Source organism: Amblyomma maculatum, chromosome 8 (assembly GCF_055883805.1).
Source record: "Amblyomma maculatum isolate TAMU_Amacu chromosome 8, ASM5588380v1, whole genome shotgun sequence".
Classification (NCBI taxonomy): domain Eukaryota; kingdom Metazoa; phylum Arthropoda; class Arachnida; order Ixodida; family Ixodidae; genus Amblyomma; species Amblyomma maculatum.
This window is the reverse complement of record NC_139351.1, coordinates 99289878-99310319: the sequence shown is the minus strand read 5'-3', so window position 1 is coordinate 99310319 and position 20442 is coordinate 99289878. Positions and strand designations below refer to the sequence as shown.

General features: G+C 48.3%; 1 protein-coding gene and 1 long non-coding RNA gene across 2 annotated transcripts in view; one reads left to right on the top strand and one right to left on the bottom strand.

Moving 5' to 3' along the window:
* The window catches only part of LOC146181957 (uncharacterized), a 43099-nt gene extending 23783 nt beyond the window's left edge, over nt 1-19316 (bottom strand). Inside the window, exon 1 of the mRNA XM_084576950.1 lies at nt 19079-19316. The gene's annotated coding sequence lies outside the window, so the exon portion shown is untranslated. The remainder of the gene's footprint in view (nt 1-19078) is intronic.
* The window catches only part of LOC146181955 (uncharacterized), a 136427-nt gene continuing 119021 nt past the window's right edge, over nt 3037-20442 (top strand). The window contains exon 1 of the long non-coding RNA XR_014700317.1: nt 3037-3177. This is a non-coding gene — a long non-coding RNA (uncharacterized LOC146181955). The remainder of the gene's footprint in view (nt 3178-20442) is intronic.

The window sequence follows — 20442 nt, the reverse complement described above, 5'->3', positions numbered from 1 at the left end:
GTAATACGGGGCCATTGAGGGACTCTTTTGCCAAGCTATCAGCATATTTATTTAAAGATACATTGCTATGACCTGGTACCCATGCCATGTGTACTAATCTCAAATGTCGAGAGATCAGAGAGAGGAAGGTTTTTACAATTACAGAATCCACTGACATTGACTCAGGATGTCCGGTGTGTACGCTGCACCGGCTCGCGCCTTGTGAGTTAGAAACTGGGCAGGACGAGAGAGGCCAGAAGGGATCGGAGGAGTAATATTGGGGACACGGCCCCGCAACAAACCCCTCCGCTCATGTTTAAGCCGCGTGATGACAGAGTCCGCAATGAAGGAGACGGCAGAACATTAAAGGTTGGTCCGAGTTCGACGGGCCCACATCTAGGCTATGTCGGCGGTCTTCTTCTAGCTGCACGTCAGCGGCCTCGTGGGCCGTCCTGTTCCCGGGTCCTTGTGCGTGATGTCCAGGTGTCCAATGAAACCGTACCGAGACTTGTGAGGTCTCTCGCAGGTAGCGGCAGCGCTGTTTGATGCGGTGTTGCACTGAGGTCTTGTAAGAACGGGTTTGCAGAGTTTTTATAGCCTCTTAACTGTCGGTGTGGATGTAGATGAAACGATCCGTTCCTGGTGCAGTGTTGAAGGTCCTCGTCGATGGCCGTTAACTCGAGTTCAGTTGCGGACCAGTACCTGGGACCACTGTGGCTAGTAGCGTGCAGCTTTGAACCTTCCTGGTAGTAGGCGGTGGTTGCAAACGCTTTGCCGGTGTCATCGTCATGGTATAGGGCGGCGTCGGTATAAATGCGGAGACCGATGTGCTGGTCTTGTGTATCAATTATCTGGCGTTGTCGGTGATCTCTTCCTGGCCCTTTGGTTGTTGGTCTGAAAGGGTTTTGGATCCGTTACCAATGTTTCTGTCCTTGGTGTTGTAAGGTGGTCCGATATGGGTAAGTGAAGATTTGCTTGGTTAAAGATTCGAGTAAGGAGGCGGTGCCCGGTGGGTGTGTGTCAATGGCGAGTTTCATAATTGGCTCGATGCGTGCATCCACTGGTGGGAGTTGAGGGAATCTGTGAAGCTCCGTGACGCGCGTGTGTACGGGTAGACCAGTTATAACCCTCAAGGCAGAGTTATAAAGTAAGCCAAGTGTCTTGTAATTGGCTGCGGTCAAGTCAAAGTAACGGGCATAAGCGTGGCTTAGTGAGCAGAACTTGCAACGCTAAGGCGACGCGCTACCTCCGTCCCTGCGCCCCCACTATTGCTACTGAGCCGTTTGATCAAGTGGAATGTTGGCTTCCATACAGATTTTAGCTGTTGGATCTAATCCTTAGCACTGATGGGAACGTCAAGTATCCGGAGATGACCTTCCGGGGGTTGTCCGATGCTTTGACCGCCGAAGTGAAGGTTGACGCCAGGCGGTGGATGTATGACCAGAAATTGTGTTCTTTCAGGGGATGGACGCATGTCTGTAGAATTAAGTTCATTGTCAATTGTATCTAGTGCAGTTGCAGCATGTTCTCGAGCCGTATTACGGTACGTGGTCCAGAGCGTGATGTCGTCTGCGTATATTGTGAACCATAGACCATCGATTTTGTCTAGTTGCCATGCGATTTTCTCCATGGCGATGTTAAATAAGGTGGGAGAAATGACTGAGCATTGAGGCACACCCTTGCGGTTTGTAAAATGTTTCGCCGTGTGGTTGGTATCGATTTGAATTTCATAGGTTCTGTTAGGAAGGACTTCACAAAATTGATGACGCGGTCTCCAATTCCAGTGTGGATGAGCGCGTCGACAATGGCTTGATGGCTGATGGTGTCGAACGCCTTGAGTAAATCGACAGCTACGAGTATGTCGGGACGGCCTTTGCACTATCGGCGTGCTCTGTTCAGGCTGGTGTGGAGAGAATAAAGGCTGTCTTGTGTTGCACCGCTACCCTCGGTACCTTGTGGCGCTTTTCACTGCAGAAAAGAGATGGCGCCACCGGCTGCCTTCAGTGAGAAAATGACGTTTGTGGGTTTCGGATCGTTGGTGTCGGCGCGTAGGCGATTACGCGTTTGCGTCATGCACGGCTCAATCAAGTAAGTATCGTTGCAAAACTTGCCGCGATACAAAAATTCCTGCAATACGCAAGCTCTGTACGCAGTTTCACTGCAAACGAGCCATTGGTTGAAGCCGGAAAAATTTGGGAGTCTTCACAATAAAAACGCAAAATACCGTACAAGCGCGCAACGGGGTGGCCATAGCGCTGCGGCAAGGTCAATTCATGGCTGCGGCGTCGCTCGATATTTTTGTAGAGCTGGGCGCGTTGCATTGAAACGAGTTAATTAAGAGACATGCCTGCAGATAAAAAAGGGCCCCTATCTGCTGTATCGATCCCAGGAGGGTACATTCGGTTTTCCAGACCCAGACCACTTGCTGACAGGTCTCGGTTTCCGCTGATGATCACATGACCTTGCAAGCTCCCTCCATCGTATGCTCTTAGCAGCCGATGCCAACCATCAATAACCACGCCCCAGTTCTATCGCAGTAACACCGCGCGCACGTTTATCTTGGCGTAAAGATAGACAATAAGGGCACGAATCAATTGGTGCTTTTCGCGAACGAAGCGTGACGCCTGAATATAAGGGCTTTTACAGAACTCGGTTTGGCAGGGATCGCTTGCCATTGCTGCTCACAAAGTTCTTCCAAGATAAAGCGTTTGCAAAAGCATTCACATAAAGCTTTAGCTGCTCCAGCACAAAGCGGTTCGGTTGTGACGCTTTCAGACCTGCGCGCTGAAAAGACCGCGAAATAGGTGAAGAACTGGACAGCACGAACAAACAATTCGTTCTTGGGGCTTTTGTGTGTAGTAAAATTGAAGACGAAAGCGAAGACGCAAGCCGCCGTCTGCCGCATAGAGTGTACCACTTTTGCTTTAGTGCAAGCGTCTTCTTTGGCCGGCCCGGAGTGCAGTCCGTACGCAAAGCGGCGGGAAGCGTGCAGATATGATGAATGACAGGTGTCTCCGGCTTTTCAAGCGTCTTGCTTGCCTCCGTAAAAGCGGGTTTCACGTGCACTGACAATGCGAGGTTGCTGTCGAGGTGCGCGGCTTCATACGGCTGGTGGTCCCGTGATTCGATCGGTGATTGAGACATTTCCTTTGGGCGACTTCGATTTGTACTGAAAAAGGAAGCGGTCCTGGCAAAACGGTAAGCATACTTTTGGCGATGTACGCAATAGTAATGGTGATGCACGAACAATGAAGCGGCGCTTCGAATCCTGCGATGTGTATGCCTGCTTTATAGTTCAGCCATACAGTCGAACTCTAAGCAGTATAATATAATTTTCACCGGTTTGAAGGTGCTGATGGTTAATTAAACCAGTTATGTTCTAGGACGCGATCGTTTTCGACTAATTACATTTTCACTTCGAATTTGGTGCTCTTAATTGCTTCGCTGATTACCTGCATAGTCATTCCACCAAACTGAAAGTGAATCTGTGTTGCAAGAATTTGGTGCTCTTAATTGCTTCGCTGATTACCTGCATAGTCATTCCACCAAACTGAAAGTGAATCTGTGTTGCAAGAATTTGGTGCTCTTAATTGCTTCGCTGATTACCTGCATAGTCATTCCACCAAACTGAAAGTGAATCTGTGTTGCAAGAATTTGGTGCTCTTAATTGCTTCGCTGATTACCTGCATAGTCATTCCACCAAACTGAAAGTGAATCTGTGTTGCAAGAATTTGGTGCTCTTAATTGCTTCGCTGATTACCTGCATAGTCATTCCACCAAACTGAAAGTGAATCTGTGTTGCAAGAATTTGGTGCTCTTAATTGCTTCGCTGATTACCTGCATAGTCATTCCACCAAACTGAAAGTGAATCTGTGTTGCAAGAATTTGGTGCTCTTAATTGCTTCGCTGATTACCTGCATAGTCATTCCACCAAACTGAAAGTGAATCTGTGTTGCAAGAATTTGGTGCTCTTAATTGCTTCGCTGATTACCTGCATAGTCATTCCACCAAACTGAAAGTGAATCTGTGTTGCAAGAATTTGGTGCTCTTAATTGCTTCGCTGATTACCTGCATAGTCATTCCACCAAACTGAAAGTGAATCTGTGTTGCAAGAATTTGGTGCTCTTAATTGCTTCGCTGATTACCTGCATAGTCATTCCACCAAACTGAAAGTGAATCTGTGTTGCAAGAATTTGGTGCTCTTAATTGCTTCGCTGATTACCTGCATAGTCATTCCACCAAACTGAAAGTGAATCTGTGTTGCAAGAATTTGGTGCTCTTAATTGCTTCGCTGATTACCTGCATAGTCATTCCACCAAACTGAAAGTGAATCTGTGTTGCAAGAATTTGGTGCTCTTAATTGCTTCGCTGATAGTCACTTTCGCCTTTGTTCATAGTGGTCCGGTTATTGTGTCCTACTGGAAAGTTACCACGACGAAAATGTTCTACTCTACAACACCAAGCAAAAGTCTGCTGCGTTTCGAACGAACCATTTAGAGGGGCCCTAAATAATAATAATAATAATAATAATAAAAAGCCAAGCACGTGATATCGGAGAAAGCGATCCTGCTGATTTCTTCGTACCAGAAGTCGATACTCGAGTTCGAGACGCTGGCGTTTTGAAGCCTAAGTAGGACGACTGACGACAATGAACGGCGGGATTCATCTTGCCCTAGTTCGACAGTGTGGTCTTAGCTATTTTTTCCGTTAACCCGGAAGCCGACATTTCGGCTACGCAAACGCTCGCCCGAAGAAATGTGTCGCATCAAAAGTGAACAAGAAGCGAAAGGCTCCGCCAGGGTAGCGCAGTGGTTACGGCGCTAGACTACTGTATACCCAAGGGTCGTTAAACCCCACAAACCAAACCGAACCAAGAAGCAAAAGGCATGCCTCTCGCTTTGAACTTCAGTTGCGTTGCAACTGATGACCCTTATAATTCTGGTATTTTACGTTATGATTATTCGAGCTCTCGGGTTAAGTTTCAAGTAGCAAAAATCAGCTTGTGCCAGGTTGTGTCACCTCAAGGACGAAATACCAACGTACAAAACGAGCTGTGGATGGTGGGAATTTTATTCCCGCTTGCGGATGTACGCAGCTGCAACGGAAAAAAACGTTACCGCAAGCGATTTGTGACAGGAGCAGAAAAATTGCGGTACGCGGTGATACCGTTGCCATACGCGTCGACAGCGAGAGTGCCAAGCATGTTCCATATTCTAAAGCAGGGGTGGTCGGCAGAAAGCAGCCCATTACGACGATGGCCCATCCGAAAAACTATCTTAAAGATCGTGTATTCCTTATCGGCAGAATCATGCGCCGACGTGACTACACATATGGTTTGGTTTGTTAGTTTTTTTCTTTCTGCTGGCGTTGAGAGCAATGGTATTTTTATCGCAGCTTTCGTTCTAAAAAAAAATTGGCTGCGTGATGCACTGTCAAAAGCAACGTAGAAGAGTGCCTATTAGTACAGAGAGTGGCAAAAGCTTAAAAGCATGTGCAGTTCGCATGACTATGGTCAAAACCACATAGGCTGCCACGAATCAAAGAGGCATCCATAATCCAGCGGGCATTGAGAAAATCTGCGATAATAAAATACCGCAGCTCGTAACACCAGCTCAAAAAGTAAAAGAAATTGACGCATATACGCAGCATCTTTGGTTCATTACTCTACCGGATAATCAACGCACATCATTTAGGATTCTAGCGTTCGGTCGTGCAGCTTTCTACCTGCCATAACCAGCCCTTATACATAGCATTCATTGATTACGAAAAAGCATTTGACTCAGTTGAAACCTCGGCGGTGATGCAGGCATTGCGAAATCAGGGGATAGACGAGCCATACGTGAAAGTGCTGGAAGATATATATAGTGGCTGCACAGCAACCATAGTTCTGCATAAAGAAAGTAACAAAATTCCCATAAAGAAAGGTGTTAGGCAAGGAGACACAATCTCCCCAGTACTATTCACAGCTTGTTTAGAGGAAGTATTCAGGGACTTGGAATGGGAGCAGTTGGGGATAAGAGTAGGTGGTGAATGCCTCAGTTATCTGCGATTTGCTGATGACATTGCCTTGCTAAGTAACTCGGGGGATGAACTGCAAATAATGATTGATGACCTAGACAGGAAAAGTAGAAAGGGACGATTAAAAATCAATATGCAGAAGACTAAGGTAATGTTCAACAGCCTCTGGAAGGAACAGCAGTTTAAGTTATGTAGCGAAGCACTGGAAGTAGGCGAATATGTCTACTTAGGACAGGTAGTAACCGCAGATCCGGACCATGAAAAGGAAATAACAAGAAGAATAAGATTTGGGATGGAGCGCATTTGGCAAGCACTCGCAGATTATGACTAGCAGCTTACCGGTATCGCTCAAGAGGAAAGTATACAACAGTTGCATCTTACCTGTACTCACCTATGGGGCTGAAACGTGGAGGCTAACCAAGAGGGTTCTACTTAAGTTGAAGACAACTCAGAGAGCTATGGAACGAAAAATGGTAGGGGTAACATTAAGAGATAGAAAGCGTGTAGAGTGGGTCAGAGAAATAACTCAAGTTACTGACATTCTAGTGGAAATCAAGAAGAAGAAATGGGCATGGGCAGGACATGTAGGGCGAAGAGAGGATAACCGATGGTCGCTTAGGGTAACGAACTGGATTCCAAGGGAAGGAAAGCGTAGCAGGGGGCGGCAGAAAGCTAGATGGGCGGATGAGGTTAAGAAGTTCGCAGGGGTCAAGTGGATGCAGCTAGCACATAACCGGGTTAATTGGAGAGATATGGAAGAGGCCTTTGCCCTGCAGTGGGTATAGTCAGGCTGATGATGATGATAGAAATATTTCTGCTGCGGTCATAAGTCACCTGTAATTTTTTTCCGCTGCAGCTGTACTTGAGTGGTAACACTCGTGTTTTATTAGCCATGCATATGGCTGTGCTCTGGTTGACAATAACGAGTATTACTTTCTTGAAATTTACTGTACTTTTAAGGATTATATATACCCTGACTAGATTTGACAAACAATGTTTCCGCTTCGCTTAGCTGCTCTGCTTAGCTTGGTTGACGTGGCCTCTCTCAGGCGGTGATCGTTGGTTTGATTCTTGGATGAGGACGAATTATTTTTATAATCCGAAGCTTACAAAAAAAGTCTCATAAGTCCCCTTTGCAGCGGTATCATCTCATTAGTTTACCGATTCGACAGGAAGCCTTCTCGGGCTTGTTGCAAAGCATTTAACAGTGGACGAACATGGTAAGCTCAGGGGAATAATAGCGTGTATTGAATGAAAAATTTGGATTTATAGCATCCGATGGCCGACACTGAGAACTCGATGTTTACATGGCACGTGATGCGACCCGGACATCTGTTAATGCAGGGGTACCCAGAGGTGGGTAACAATGTTAGAGACAGCCGAGTTCAAGTTCACATCAAGACATTTTCCGGGTTTCTGAGCGGCCGCCGCTGATCATGAATGGGGCTACTACTACTCATGCCTGTCCCCTCGAGCGCTCCCATTTTCGTTCTGTTCAAGCGTCCAAGGTGCCTTTAACTAGTTGAATATTTAATCTAACCGTGGCAGAGCAGGTCGGGCAAACTGACACGTGCTGCGTAGTCTACTATCGTGATTACCGACTGAGAAAATGGTGTAAATATCTGGCAAGTTCGAGATGCGACACATTTCGTGACGCACCTTGTATGCTTGAAGTGTCGCTTGTGAAGCGACTCGTGTGTCATCCGACTATGTTAAGAGTGAAGCCTGACATTGGGTAACTGTCGTCAAGAGCGGCGGAGCGATTCAGAAGCTAAGGACCAGGAAGTCGCGGAGTGTCAAATATTAGAAGGTAAAGAAAAAGAAAGAAAAGATCCCGTTTGGTGGGCATCTTGTCGGGAAGAGCGGATCTCCTTATGCCGCACAGGTGCTACTGGTGCTACTGCGAAAAACGCTGGTGCGTCAGCAGAAAGTGGATCAGTGTCGCGCATCCCAAAGCGGGGATTTACGGACGCGCCGCCGCGCGGTTAGCTGCTATTCTTGTTTCCTCAGCACAGTGAGTGTGGACGGGGGCCTCCGCTGGAGGTGCAGGCAGCTCCAACGACAGGCAGCCGAGACACTTCCTCCTCTTGCCGCTGCTGCCATTCGTCATGCGTCACGGGGACGGGTCGGTTTCTTTATTCTCATACCCAGCAGTGCACAGCTGTACACGCGGGGCACTGCGCGGTCGGCCATCAATCTTCGCTGAAAGGTTCGCCGGGTATCGCAAGACTGGCCAATGAGAAGGTGAGCCGTGTATAGAACAAACGAAGATAGAGTGAAAAAGAAAGGAGGACGTAGCAGCGTGAGAGATTCGCCAAAGGCGAGCTCTCGTGTTCGGCACTTCTGCGCACCAATCAGGAAATGTGCTAAGGGCTTAAACGGCCGCCGTCACACGCTCTCGAGACAAGGGGAACGGGAAAAAGCAGTACTAGATGAGGCTCTTTTCCAGGCTGCGGACGGACGGAGGAGCGTTAGGTTGCTTCGGTTCGTGTGGCAGTGTTCTAGTTAACGCTCAGGAAGGATACGCTAAACCGTTCTAGAGACGTTGTTTTTTGGGCGTGATGCAAAGAGCAGCATTTGCTGCATTCAATTGTAGTGTCAGTCTGCCGGAGTTACGTCACTGTTTTGTCGGTCTACTCCGTTGGCACCGGCAACACGGTAGCGCAAAGAGCGGCTCTGCTGGTTTTGAAAGCTCACGACAGCACAATTCGTGACAGCCTGCTTGATGCTTTCCCTGAATGCTTTGCCATAAAGAACACTACACCGAGCTCTATACGGGGCTTCCAGGCGGATTCCGGTAGGACCCCGAATCAATGTATCTAAGGGACCTGCGGCTCGTTGACGCACACCGCAGTGCCTTCTGGGAAGGTGTCAACATATTTGATCAACGCCCGTAGTTCTTTTATTTTTACCGCTGCAGGGGATCGAACCGACAATCCTTTTCATGCTGAACAGAAGGTCTCTTTCATCGCTGAGATAATCATCATCATCATCATCATCATCATCATCATCATCATCATCATCATCATCATCAACCTGATTATACCCACTGCAGGGCGAAGGCCTCTCCCATATTTCTCCACTTAACCCGGTTCTGTGCTAGCTGCATCCACTTGACCCCTGCGAACTTCTTAATCTCATCCGCCCACCTAACTTTCTGCCGCCCCCTGCTACGCTTTCCTTGCCTTGGAATCCAGTTTGTTACCCTCAGCGACCATCGGTTATCCTCTCTTCGCACCACATGTCCTGCCCATGTCCATTTCTTCTTCTTAATTTCCACTAGAATGTCGGTAACTTGAGTTATTCCTCTGACCCACTCTGCACGCTTTCTATCTCTTCATGTTACCCCTACCATTTTTCTTTCCATAGCCCTCTGTGTTGTCCTCAACTTAAGTAGAACTCTCTTGGTTAGCCTCCAAGTTTCAGCCCCATAGGTCAGCACAGGTAAGATGCAACTGTTGTATACTTTCCTCTTGAGCGATACCGGTAAGCTGCTAGTCATAATCATAAACGCCAGAGTATGAAAGCTTCCAATCCAACAGACCAGATCGAATTGGCCGAGATATCAAAGCTAATCAATAAGCGCAAGGTGGCCGATATTAGGAAGTATAACATGGAGAAAATTGAGCATGCTGTAAATAACGGGGGAAGCCTTAAAGCGGTAAAGAAGAAATTGGGCATAGGCAAAAACCAGATGTATGCGATAAGGGACAAGGCGGGCAACGTCATCACTAATATGGAAAATATAGTCAAAGTAGCCGAGGAGTTCTATACAGATCTCTACAGTAGCCAAAGTATTCAGGACCGTAATGAGATTGGCGGTAGGGAAAAACAGTCAGACGTTCCACCAGGGACGAAGGACGAGGTCAAGAAAGCACTAGAAACTATGAAAAGGGGGAAATCAGCTGGAGAGGATCAGATAACTACAGATTTGCTGAAGGACGGGGGGGATATCCTGGCCTAGAAAACCTGGCCACCCTGTATACGCAGTGCCTGGTGTCATCGACGGTACCGGAACCATGGAAGAATGCAAACATTATCCTCATTCACAAGAAAGGGGACTCTAAGGACCTTAAAAATTACAGACCAATCAGCTTACTGTCTGTATTTACTAAGGTAATCGCTAATAGAACAGGACAACCTTAGACTGCAATCAAGCAAAGGATCAAGCAGGGTTTCGGAAACGGTACTCTACAATCGATCATATCCATACCATCAATTAGGTGATAGAAAAATGCTCGGAATATAACCAGCCCTTATACATAGCATTCATTGATTACGAAAAAGCATTTGACTCAGTTGAAACCTCGGCGGTGATGCAGGCATTGCGAAATCAGGGGGTAGACGAGCCATACGTGAAAGTGCTGGAAGATATATATATAGCGGCTGCACAGCAACCATAGTTCTGCATAAAGAAAGTAACAAAATTCCCATAAAGAAAGGTGTTAGGCAAGGAGACACAATCTCCCCAGTACTATTCACAGCTTGTTTAGAGGAAGTATTCAGAGACTTGGAATGGGAGCAGTTAGGGATAAGGGTAGATAGAGAATACCTCAGTAATCTGCGATTTGCTGATGACATTGCCTTACTAAGCAACTCGGGGGATGAACTGCAAATAATGATTGATGACCTAGACAGGAAAAGTAGAAAGGGAGGATTAAAAATCAATATGCAGAAGACTAAGGTAATGTTCAACAGCCTCGGGAAGGAACAGCAGTTTACGTTAGGTAGCGAAGTACTGGAAGTAGTAGGCGAATATGTCTACTTAGGACAGGTAGTAACCGCAGATCCGGACCACGAAAAGGAAATAACAAGAAGAACACGATTGGGATGGAGCGCTGAGATAATGACTGGTCGGCTAATGCACTGCAATGTGCGTGACTAATTACTCAGGAGTTGTCAAGAGGAGATATTTAAGCGCAAACACGCTAATATAGAAAGAGGCGCAGTGTGCCTAAAATTGTAATAATAAAGGAAAATAATAACTCTGGTCTGTGCGCGTATACGTATGTGCATGTGGATGCGAACTATGGCTTAAGCAGACAAATGTCCCCGTGGTAGAAGTAACAGAAAGCACGAGTGGTTGTGGAAGCGTGACTAAAGAAAAAAAAAATTTAATAATAAGAAGGGGGAAGGAAGGCAAGGGTCGTCTGTGAACATATAGCTTCATATCTTTGAGTGGGACCAAATTTCCGTATTCTATTGCTTGTTAGCGCCTATTTCGACCACCAACGGAAGGACCTGAACGTTCTTTCCTCCGTGAAGTGTGCACATTTGAATTGGTGATGTGAAGGTGTACCGAATAGATCTAATTGCTCAGCCGCTCTCAACAACCTGTCTTCAGGTTCTTCAGTGGCCTCCTTTCCTGTTTGAACTCTTTTTTGTTGTTGTTGTTTTTTTACCTCGTTTTGGCGCGAATTCGTTTACGCTTGAACGATCATTGCCACTCCAAGTATCTCTGTTTTCAGAGAGCCAACAAAACAAGGAAATAAAAACAAAATGAAAGCGCAACGTTGGCAGCGGATGTTACAAGGTGAGCGAGTGCGCTTTACAAGGCGGTTAACAGCTGCAAGTCTCCCCAAGCAGGTGCCGAGTATACTTAGCGCCAACAGGAAGCGCGGGTCACGATCAGGAAGAGTCCGGTTCCTGACTCTCGGCGCTCCACATCCTTTCCTGAACGCCGCGTGTCCGCTACACTCGTTTTCGTTAACGTCTCCGTCGTGCCTGCCGGCTGAATCAGGGTGTTGGCTGAAGGCGAGGTGTGAGAGCGTGAAATTGCCTTTCTCTGTTTTTGTTCCCCTTCCGCCTCCTTCCTCTATTCGCCCTAAACGCGGCCTTCTCCAGGCGTACACCGTTGCTGTAAATGGGCCAGGGATGACCGCAAGTGCTGCTTTTGTCTGCTCGTGTACTGCGTTTACCCTTATACTGCGTGCAGCGAACAGTGCAGCATTATGTAAGCTCTAGAACCGACGTTGGCCTAACCATTTAGTTGTTTATGATTCGCCGGAGGAGGAGGAGCAAGATGAGGAGGAAAGGCTAGGAGGTTAACCCGTAAAAGAAACCGGTTTGCTACCCTGCACTGGGGGAAAGGGGTGAGTGGATGTAAAAGTTATGAGAGAGGGATGAGTGAAGCTTCAGCTGTTATCGCAATGATGACTGGCTGTGATTGATCGACGTACGAGCGAAGAGCCGATCTCAAGCGGTCCTTATGTTTGGACACGTATCTGAGTGCGACTGCTAATTGGCTCATGGCCTGTGCTTTCCGCATACGCTGCACGGCCGTTTTTGTGGAGCGGGCAATGTAAGGATGGGACATTCGACGGAGTCGCAGTGGAGGTCTCTCAGCTCATTGTTAAACTTCCCCCTGCCGCCTGTGGCGTGTAGTTGATTCGCCATTTGCCTTAAGCGCCCTTGAGGGGCCTGAGAGACAAAGATGGCGTAGCAAAGGCGGCACAAAAGAAAGAAATAGAAAGGGTGCTCGCGCGCGGGTGTGTGTGTGTGTGTGTGTGTGTGTGTGTGTGTGTGTGTGTGTGTGTGTGTGTGTGTGTGTGTGTGTGTGTGTGTGTGTGTGTGTGTGTGTGTGTGTGTGTGTGTGTGTGTGTGTGTGTGTGTGTGTGTGTGTGTGTGTGTGTGTGTGTGTGTGTGTGTGTGTGTGTGTGTGTGTGTGTGTGTGTGTGTGTGTGTGTGTGTGTGTGTGTGTGTGTGTGTGTGTGTGTGTGTGTGTGTGTTTTGAAAGGGGGTATAGTTCTTTCAAGGTGGAGACTGTTGAGTATAGCGGTGTTTCTGTTGAGTATAGCGGTGTTTACCAGTGGTGACAACACCAACGACAGTTAGGCCGTTGGGCCGTAATAGGACAATGTTCTTGTAGTTTTGCTTCAGGGTATAGGACTCAACCGTGCTCCATAATGATGTAGCGCGCGTCTTGAGTTGTAGTGTGGCGCGTGCGTGATGCCACCTTATCTTCTACCCTTTTCACTTGAAATTATATGCGGGTAAATTTGCGGAGATGTTAGTAAGGAATGCAGTAAGTGACCACCAGCGGATGCAACTCAGAATAAAAAGAACATAAATGTATTCGGTTTAAGGCGAAAACTCAAATGAGGGCAGTGCAATAAAATAACGAAACAACCATAAAAATCGCTGTAGCTATTGCAACAGTGAACATCGTTTTCGATCGAAGGTAATGCAGGTACGGGCGCGGAGTTCTTATGTTACCATTTTTGTGGCGGAAATCTGCTTTCTAAGCCAGCCGTATTAAGAAATGCTTATCGCCTATTCCAGCCGCATATTCTGACATCTTACCTACAGTGCTCGGAACGTCTGACAAAATCAGTGCACCTGCCACCAAAGATGGCGTCTATGTATATAAAGTATTCATCCATTCTATTTAGGTGGTTGAAATAGCCACAGCGCTTACCGAAACACCTTTTAAGCCGCCTTGAACAAGCACAGCCTCATCCTCAGCAAGTTCAGCCGACCTCAGTGAACATTACGCCTACCTCTCTCTCTTTCGTGGAGAGGGCTCACCGGCTACGACATCGGACCGTTTGATCGGAAATCGCTCTTCAGTTCGGGCTGCGGCATTTTTCGATTTTCAATGGAGGCGAAGCTCAGGAGCGTCCGTCTCAAATGTCAGTGCACCTAAATAACACCTTCTGTACTAGAAATTATTTCAGAGGTTCAGAGGTGACCCCCCCCCCCCCCCCCCCCCCCCGTTTCTTTTTCATGTCCTTACTCTTAGTGTTGTTCCGGCTGGTTACATTTTATTCTCGACTGATATAAGTATTGCTGCTGGCACCATTTAATGCAAAATGATTCAGCCTCTCGTCCACGCGCGTTGTCACCCTAGGGTTACGTAAAGAGAGATATCTCTCCTCCTTGGGCGCCAGCTTCGACTTGAGCGAGCGCGACGCTGTGCGGCCGGAGAGCCGGTTCAGTGCGTCTGGGTCAACAGGCCTTCCCGCTAAAGCCGGGACAAGCTCCACATGCGTGTGTGTGCGCTCGCGTGTAGCCCGGAGCAACAGCAGCGAGTACTACTTCTATATATACGCGCTGCCACGCATGGATCGTTTCTGCCTGGTTGTCCCACACGGGGTTCGATCGGCTGGAGAAAACGCCCGATGCTAAAAGTAGCCGCTGCTCTGTGTGTATGCCCAGTGTGCGTACTCGACCAATCAAGAAGTAGTACTTCTGCAGACGTCAAACCAGCGCCGACGCGACCATGTGCTTTGGACGAGCGGATATCCTGAAACACTTAAATAGCCGGGCCACTTGTAAGGAGTCTGCGTTGTAGCACTACCTGGAAAATCATTTGGTCGTGATTCACGCAGCTATTGTCTCCTCTTTGATTTTTTTTTTTGCTTAATTTCACCGATGCTAGATCACACGAACAGCAAATATCACGTTTCATAAGTTGGTCTGGCCCATGCTCTCGTTAGAATAGGATCTCTATCGACATCAGTATCACTGCCTTCCCCTCAAAAAGAGTGAAATGAAAGCCCAGAATTTCTAGCTCCCCTTTTCGTAATATCTCATTTAGGTTAATCGAAACGTTAAAAAAAAAAACAAGCATTAAGTAGGCCCTTTAGAAAAGCTGGCCCTGTGCTGCAGGCAGCACGTCTTGCAAATGGCAACGTTTTCAACTTTTTTTTTTTTTATTGTGCCAAGTAAAACTCTTGCTGTGGTTGTGCAACGTGCAGGGAAAACCATTATGGTAATGAGTTGCATGAATTGAGAGCAAGGAGCAAAAAGAGAACGCATTTGTACACGAGCACGATACTTTTCTCGAACGGTGCCTCCGAGTAGCTTGCTTTAGATTCTGAGCGGGGTGAGGACTCAGATTTCGCTGATAGGAAATTCGTCTTTGCAACAGAAAATGCGCAACCTGTTTCCACCCTAGCGATCACTAAATTGAGCGTATCCGCAAAAAAAAAAAAAAAAAAAAAAAAGAAGAAAAAACATTCTGTCTTTTAACGGCGATGTTATTTAAGCCGGAGGTTGTCCCGGTAATCGTGCGCAGTCCCGTTTGTTCGCAGTAACGACGCCAGCCACGGACGCCTGACGCCCCTGTCGGAGCAGACAACTAATACAACTATAGACAGCCTCGTGGGCGTGGCGTACTTCCACGAGGTATGATAAAAATTTGAGGGTTTCAACGCTGCTGAACGAAATGTGGAGCGAGAGCGAGAGAGAAACTTTAATTGTTTAACGGAATAGCGTGGGTAGTATCCTCAGTCTAGGATACCATTGGCCTGGGCTGTCTCCCGGGCCCTGGTGAGCAGGCTGCGCTGCTCAGAGAGACCCTTGTGGGCCAGCTCTGCCTCCCACTCCGCTTGGCTGAGCGCTCGAGCTTTATATTTCTGTAATTGCTCTTTGCAGTTCCATATCATGTAAAGGATGTCCGAGACTTCACTGCATGCGCTGCATGTGTTATTTTTGAATTTTTTGGGCCAGATTTTGTGGTACTTTGCTAGGTTTGGGAATGTCCTAGCCTGTATGTTCCTCCAAGTTACTGCCTCCTGTCTGCTGAGGTCTCTGTGTGGTTCTCGACGAATTCGCCGCTTTCTGTGCACACTCGTCGGAGTAAGGACGGCTTCAAGCGGCGTTGACCTACCGTCCCAGCTCCGTAGGGCCAGGAACTGCCACCCTTCACCACCTCTCCTCTTCCACCCTGAGTCACCCGCGCAGCGGAGAAGTAGTTGGCGGGGTCGGCGGCTCCGACGCGGCTCACCCTGAGTCACCCGCGCAGCGGCGGAGTCGTCGGCGGCTCCGATGACGGCTAAAGTCCCTTGATATCAAGGGGCTTTAACTACGGCTGGTCAAGCGCGCTCTCCCTCGAGACCGGCCGTGCTCCGACGCGACTCACCATCTCCCTATCTGTACTCCTGGTGACGTCCCTAGCTCCTCGCGCACGCGCAGTTGGGGGCTCTCCGGGGCTCCGCGAAATCGCTCAGACCTGCTCAGACCTAGCGTAGTGTTGCTTTCGGAACAAAATGAGCCTCGCTTCGGCGCCCGACAACAGAGCGACCGTGTCTTCGACGAAGATAGATGGTGCCGCGGAAAAAGAATCTCTCTCTCGAAAAGGAAGCGTGGCGCGAAAGCCGACGTGCCCCGGCTTGGAAACGGATGCGGCTACTTCGTACTGTTATTATCCAGACATAGGGGAAGACGCATTGGAGGAGTCAACCGATCGCACTCCTTGACGATGCGCAGGATTCACCATGGACAGATGAAACTGAGCTGTAGATAAGACGCATTGAAGAAAGAATTGCCTAGTGGTAGACGACTGCGACGACGAATGAATGATGGTACTGAAATAAACATTTGTAGGTACTGATGACTGAGGGGTCGGTGACGACAACAGATACTAATGACGAGTCTCGAAGCATAATCACGGATAACTTAGTCGAACTAAGCGCGAACAGAACGTTCAGTTGGGCCAGTTGGTAAATATGCATATTTGTAAAACACCGTGACCAACGTCGAACAAGAACTGAGATCTCGTCCCGTGTCTTCCTTGTTTTTGCCCGACGTTGTTCGCGTTATTTTAGAAATGAGAGCAAACAGCATCTCTGTGTCATCAGTCTTACACGAGAGTATAATCTGCTCAATTTTTTTTTTTTTTTACGCCGAAGTGGGACAATTTACGTAAGAGGAGCCGATGCCCATTATCGTGTTAAACGCATATCTATTGAGGTTAGCTAATCCAAATGCGGTTCATGCAGAAATGAAAATCATTAGACGTTGGTGCCCTGCAGAATGACCTTGTTTTTGTGTGTGTGTGTGTGTGTGTTTATGCATATATATGCAAAATTTTCTGCCAATCTCGACTCAAATACATCCAAAATCTTTCCTCCTGTCATGCATGCAGCATTCTAGAGGGCAATCTGGAGCTCTTAGCCAAATTACTGTAGCCGCATAGTGACAGTGCTGGGAGTTTTGGCGTATGTCATGAGCAAAATTGTTTTCCTTTTACTTTTTCATATCTGCACAACAGAAAGAAACCAGTCCTTGGTTCCTTTTTAACGCCTATCTGCACACAGGAGGGTCGGGTGGGCGAGGAGACGCCGTATCCTGAACGCACGTACGAATCTAGAGTCAACTGTTGTTGGGCGGCACGGACGGAAACAACACACAGACGGTACAGCCGAAACCGGTCCTTCCGCGAAAAAGAGAAAGCCAGAGGCGCCCTGCGTCCCTCTCCTACCTTCGCCGCAGGTCCTACGTGCACCGTCGGAGCGGCAGCACCGCTGAAAGACAACTATTTCGCGTGGAAAGAAGGGATGTAGGAGAACACAATGGCAGAGGAGGAATTCCGGTCGGTCCGCTTTGTTATACGCCCTATACACACCCGAATAAAATGTGGTCTCCTCCCTGCCCCGTGTAACTTTGCGCATACTAACTTTGCCCAGGGAAGGAGAAGGTGGGGGGGGGGGGGGGGGGGGTCTGATGAAGAGCAGAGAGAACGAACTGATGAGGATTGCGATGGAGAAGACGGTACGCCGGACGTCTCTGCTCTCCGTCGAGCGCCACCGAGAGGGTGTATCGCGCATCTCCCTAAACCGCCGCACTCGATATTTCGTCTGCGCGAGCGAACGACCGGGGGACAAGCGGAAGCTGATACCGCCAGCTCTTGCACGGCCACACCGCATCAACACGCCGTTGAGCGAAATGTGGCAACGATGGCGGGGCGGGTGGCCCCCGAGCACAGTTTCACGATGCAGGAGGCCGATTGCGAGGAGAAGAAAACGGGATCAGAGCGGAGGGAGGGGGGTGTCTATTTAGTGGTGGCGCTGCGCGTCTTCGATTAAACATTCATCGCACGCACGATTGCGTCTTCTCCCAGTAACCGAAAATGTCATCGCACGACTCCAGGTGTCGAACGTGCGCTTCCCGATGGTAGGGAAAAAAGGGGATGGGTGGTTTGGAAGACATCTAGGAGAACAGGCTGCTGCTTTGTTCCCATCTAGAGCCTTGACTGTCCCTTAAGGGTATGTGTAAAGCAGACTGTCACAGACGTGCGTTAGGAGCGCCTCTAGCGGTATAGACAAGCGCTCATCGTGACACACGGAAGTTGTTGACACCGTTAGACAGCGTGATGAAGTCGGTTAGAGGACTCGCGGTTGTTAATGATGTTACGCACCTGTACTGCAAATTTTATCAAATGAATGAATAAATAAATAAATAAATAAATAAATAAATAAATAAATAAATAAATAAATAAATAAATAAATTTAAGGGTCGCCTAATTCCCTTCCGAGCCTTCACATGCAACTGCTTCTTTTGTTTTTATCTTAGGAGGCTAATCTAAACGGCTCCGGGAAGTGATGGGATCTCTTTGTGCTGTCTTTTAATTAAAACTTTCCTACTGGCGATATCGCACTGCAGCAAACTTGGAAAGTGACGGCACACGTACTTAGGACTGATGTAACAGACACGAGGAAGCGTGTTGACTTGAGGGGCGAACATTGTCTACGCGATACCTTTTTGTACATTTTCGCTGTTAGAGGAATGCAATTGGATAGCTCTTCGCACAGTCCTAGAGTGCCCGCATAGTGCTTGCTGAGGTTTCACCTTTATACAGTTAAGCCCGGGTAAGCATAAACTGTGACAATTGCATACAAAATGGTGGATCCTTACCGAACGAAAGGCAATTAATTGAACCGTGAGTGATGATTAGGATTATGCAGAGAGGTACTTTGCTAGGACGATGTTATTGCGTAGGCAGAATGGCGCGGTAAGCTAGGGCGGCGGCGGCGGATCAAGCTTGGCGTAATGGTTAGATTCTATCGCCGACGCGCATTACGTAACCCGCACAGAACCTCGATGCATATCCTCGCGGCGCTCACCTGGACAGCTATTCACGCTCGGTCTCACTGAAACCGCACTGAAAAGCCCTTCTGTTCTTTCCACTAAATGTGCCCAGCGCCTCTACACCTTCTGGTACCACCACAATCCGCTGAAGAGAACGTGCTGATTACGCGGATCGCTGCATTGAGTTCCATATGTACAGACACCACCAGTGCAGCGCGCATAGTTGTACCACTCGACGAGTCACATCACTGCCAGCGTGCGTACGTACCGTTGGAGGAGAATGTGTGCGATGAAGGGTGCTGGGGATGCGACGTCAAGCACTTGCGTTCAGCTGTGGCGACGAAGACAGTCCGATATGAGTGGCGCGCGGGCCAGCAGTAGTCTGAGAGGAGAGAGAGACAGGATGGCGGAGGCTTGCCCGAACCACCACGCACACACAGTGAAGGTAGCGGCCGCAGAAAAAAACCCGGCAGCGGCAGTCAGTACGGGGGAAGGCGGCAAAGAGAAACGAGTCGACGACGAGGGAAGAACAACTATGCCGCATGCCACAGTACCTGGGCTTATATACCTCCTCTTTCGCGGCGAGCTGCCCTAGTTTCGCCCTCTCCAACAGGTGGGCTGCTGCCTTTCGCTTTCGACGCTCGCGCTCCGTCCGCTGGCCCACATCGGCCCCTCTTCGCCCGGTCTCTTGGCAGCAGAGGCAAGCACGGCGGATCACTGGAAGGAACGCTGCCGCCGCCCTTCCGTTAGCGTTGCCTCGTGCCCCTGCTCGATCTGCTGTACTGGACAGTGCATGAGACCTGAGTTCAGAACGGTGTGCTGCAACGCGATATGTAAACCTACTCAGAGTGGGCCCCGCCTATGGCCCGAGTCTCTCGCCGCAGACTTCCTGTAGTGTGCCTTGAGGCCTCGTATTCACCCCGCATCGTTCGTTCCTCTTACAACCCTGCTCTGACAATGGTGTTGTCCGCTCCAGACCATGTTTCACTGAGATCTAGATTGCATTTGATCACTTTCTTGGACAGATATCTATACATGGAATGTGTGTAGTACCCCTAATGATCACCTTTCTTAACAAATCTATTTCCCTTCCATTTTTGATCGTGAAACAAAAACTATTTCTCGGTTCTGCACTCATCTTGGCACTTTCCAAATGTCACATCGACCACAGCGTTAAGTTTTTTCTGAGCTTCTCAGTCCTGGTGTCACTTTCAGCACCTTCTGACAATGGTGTTGTCCGCTCCAGACCATGTTTCACTGAGATCTAGATTGCATTTGATCACTTTCTTGGACAGATATCTATACATGGAATGTGTGTAGTACCCCTAATGATCACCTTTCTTGACAAATCTATTTCCCTTCCATTTTTGATCGTGAAACAAAAACTATTTCTCGGTTCTGCACTCATCTTGGCACTTTCCAAATGTCACATCGACCACAGCGTTAAGTTTTTTCTGAGCTTCTCAGTCCTGGTGTCACTTTCAGCACCTTGAGCCGCGGAATCCGCGGCGACTAATGCAGGGGTGGAAGCGCTGATCCATTTGCTCCATTCTGCTCCAAACTGCTTTCCCTGCTCCATCCTGCTCCAAAATGCAATATTGCTCCAAAACTGCTCCAAACCTTAATGTTTTG